We start from the raw sequence: 3,991 nt of genomic DNA, 5'->3' as shown, positions 1-3,991 counted from the left end.
TCCTTATCAATCACTCACACACCAAGCCAATATCCTGCTCTCCAAATACCCCAGGGCTGGGTACCAGACAGCTAGGGATGGCCTCATGCCCATCTGGAGTTATTAAAGCTGGCCAATCCTAAATTCTTTGCCAGGTCCGGGACTAACCATTCCCTCGGAAACCCCAACAAAGACTCTTGGTCTTGGCTTTCATCTCGCTCCTTCTACCTCCTAGCTCAAACCTGGAGCTCGCCATGTGGCCCTGTGTGACAGGGCATGCCCCCTCCTCCTGGGAAATATAATAAAACCCTTTCAATGGCATTGGCCTTTCTCTCTTCACTCAGTCATCTCTGTAAATTAAAATCCCATGGAGGGGGGCGCCTGGCTGGTTCAGACTGAAGAGCATGTGACTCTTGATTTCGGGGTCACTAGTTGGAGCCTAGTTCTCTACACGTTGGGTGTAGAGATTACTTAAATAAATAAAACTTTAAATAAATAAAAGATAATAAAATGCCACGGGAACAAATGACATGGTAACTTTAACTACACGGTGGCCACTCCATCCTTTGGAAAATCTTGGAATCACCTTGAACTGCTCTCTTACTGTTACATTTCACATCCAGTCTATCAGCAAATCCTTTTGGCTCTACCTTCAAAATATATATCCACTTCTCTGCTGTGGCAGCACTGCCTCTCCTAGGTCTGCAGTGACCTCCTCACCACTGTCTCTGCTTGCACATTTGCCCCTTCAGTCTGCCCACCAGTCTGCAAAATCCCTTTTAAAACCTAAGCCGGATCATGTCCCTCCTCTGCTCACATCCTCCAGCGACTCCTAAGAAAAAGCCAAAATCCTTATCATGACAACGATCCACGAGGTCCCACAGGGGCTGACTCACCTACATACCCCCCCCACCCCCCACCCCCCACCATGGCCATGCTCTTGTCACCTCTGCCCTCATCTCCTCCTACTCAGCTCCTTGTTGATTCTCTAGTACAGCTGGCTCACTCCCTTGAGACCTCTGCTTGGGCTGTTCCTTCTGCCTGGAACATTCATCCTTACACATCTGCTTGGCTCATCGCCCCTGCCCCCCAGGCCTTTGCTCAAATGTCACCTGCTCAGTGGGGCCCAACCTGACCATATTTTTTAACAATTGCAGCCCACATTCTTTCCCCCAGCTGGCACTCCCAGTCCTTCCTGGCTCTGCTTTTTCCTTTCCTGTAAGGCTGGAATTTAATATCACATCTGACATTATACGAGCTCTTTATTATGTGATTGTTATGTATCTCTCCCCCCAAGAACACAGGCCATCCTTGGAATTTATTGTGCAAGGATGCATCCCAGGCACACAGAGTGGTGGTTACACCAAGTAAGTGGTGGTCAGCACTGTTTGCCAATGAACGAAAGCCCTGATGAAGATGAGGACGGAGGGATCCCTGGGTGGTGCAGCGGTTTAGCGCCTGCCTTTGGCCCAGGGCACAATCCTGGAGACCCGGGATTGAATCCCATGTCGGGCTCCCGGTGCATGGAGCCTGCTTCTCCCTCTGCCTGTGACTCTGCCTCTCTCTCTCTCTGTGTGACTATCATAAATAAATAAAAATTTAAAAAAAATAAATTTCTTAAAAAAAAAAAAAAGATGAGGGCGGACATAGGAAATGATATCGTCGCCCCTTCTCTTTATTTTTCCAGTGCTTGAGTTTCTAGATGGAGTGAAATCTTCACTGGCTCTGTCCACCCGCACATGACAGGCTGGTATTTGCTATTCAAATGTTGTGATGAGGGCAGCCTGGGTGGCTCAGTGGTTTAGTGCTGCCTTCAGCCCAGGGCAGGATCCTGGAGACCCGGAATGGAGTCCCACATCGGGCTCTCTGCACGGAGCCTGCCTATCCCTCTGCCTCTGCCTCTCTCTCTGTGGTTCTCATGGATTTAAAAAAAAAAAAAATGTTGTGACACTATTTACCTGTGTTGCCTCCACACAGAGGGGAACCACATTCAGAAAATTGACATCACAAGGTTGAAAGCCTTAAAGACTTTCTCTCATTTCTGTGGCACACTCAACCTGCACACTGGAATCACCTGGGAACGTGAAGGTGCTCAGGAAGTCGTGACAGAACAGGTCAGGGGTTCTGCTGGACAAAAGGATTTTAAGTGAATTAAGTGATGCTAATGTCAACCAGTTGTTTGTTTAAAGGCTATTTACTTTTTTTGAGAGGGACAAAGAGAGAGCAGAGTGTGCCAGAACATGAACGGGGAGGGGAGGGGCAGAAGGAGAAGCAGACCCCCACTGCTGAGCGGGGAGCCCGACTTGGGGCTCAATCCCAGGATGCTGGGATCATGACCTGAGCTGAAGGCAGACGCTTAACTGAGCCCCCCAGGCACCCCTGTGCAAACAGGTTTGAGAAACACTGCTCCCAGTCAGGGCCAGTTCCAGAAAGCGTGGAGGGGAGGGGGTTATTTATTGACCAATGCTGTGAATGATGAAGCAAGCTGAAAAATCAGGGCAAGAAACCATGGCAAAATGAACTTGAATTTCAGCCTAAGCTTCTCTATAAATGAAAAGCCTACAAATGTTTTGCTTGCTATGTGCAAATAGGGCATTTCAATCTTTAGATGTTTGGAAGAAAAATCTAGAAGAAAAAGCTGCTCAATTGCAATCCAATTTTCAGGTACTTTTCTGTGTCACAGTGAGTTTTAATGCTTTCCTCCTCAGGTGCAGTTGAGATCGATGCAGACAGCATTGATATTTATAATTTCCCCTTTGTCCTGTCCTGCAGTGGATTTCACGCTTAACACAATCCATGCATTTTCCACCGTTTCCATGGATGGCTTAAAAGCAAAGCCAACTAAGGTTTACAAGTGAGGCTCTAACACTGAGATACGAAAGAGGGTCTTGCCAACTGTGGGGATCAGAATGCCAATTTCCACTCTATTCCAGACCATTAGTTCCTTGAGGCCTGGGAGCATCGTGTGTTTCTGTCCCAATATTCAGAATGGCACGTTGTACATGGCAAGCCTCGGCAAATATAGTGGGAGGATTATGTGGCAAAAATGACCTGTTACACGTGTGGGGCATTGCTATAGTTTTGAAAGTTCTTCAGGAACACCTCATAGAACCCTCCACTCTCCGACCTGTGTAAAGATTGTTCCTCCCGCTCTCCAGGTGCAGAGCATTTGGCTGGTGCATGGAAGGTCCCATGAGGACTTAAACAGTTTTGGGAGTGAGAGCCCAGGCATCCCACAGCTTTCTCCCCCTACAAAACCACCAGTGAATGGGATCTTCAACTACAGAAGTTCAGCCTTCTCAACAGCCTATGCCTTTCTTCACACGTCCTCGTCCTTGGGAGAAAGGAGTTTATTATTGTTGTTCAAACAACAGGACTCAGAGATACTTTATACACAAAGGGAACATTGCCCCGACATGGATGTTAAGTTCCCTTAGCCTTTCGACTCGCTTAACGTTAAAGCTTTTCGGCACTGTAGTTTCTCGAAAATTCACATGGTATTTCTGGCTGTGCTCCTTGGCCCTGCTTAGGGAGGTGGTACCGGAAACCTCACACGACAGCAAGAGAGCCAAGGTGTTCTGGCACACCAGGCAGGGTGGTTTGTCAAAATCAGAACCAGACGTTCTGGGCTGGGCTAGGGCCCTCGGCCACAGGATGCGTGCAGGGAAGTCAAAGGCCTGGACTTGGCACCAACAGCTGGCTTCAGGACATCGCGTTGTTCGGGAACCCGAGTGCTTTGGGGTTCAGGCATCTCCTCTGAGGACCAGGCCCCATCTATACTGCCTGCGCCGGCACCAAACCTGAGAAGCCGGGAGCAGACAGCTCTGTTTGTGGATTTTCTGTGTGTTAACTAAATCCTGAACACATGTAAAAATAAAAAATTGGGGAAAAAACCTTCCACATTTTTAAAGAAATGTAGAAATTAGCAAAATGGAGCTCAGATGTCAGTGCCAAGTGGCTGACACCATGCTCTCTTCTCACAGAATGGTTTTCATTTAGAAATAGGACAAAG

Source organism: Canis lupus, chromosome 3 (assembly GCF_048164855.1).
Source record: "Canis lupus baileyi chromosome 3, mCanLup2.hap1, whole genome shotgun sequence".
NCBI classification, from domain to species: domain Eukaryota; kingdom Metazoa; phylum Chordata; class Mammalia; order Carnivora; family Canidae; genus Canis; species Canis lupus.
The sequence above is the reverse complement of the archived record's forward strand: the minus strand, read 5'-3'. Positions refer to the sequence as shown.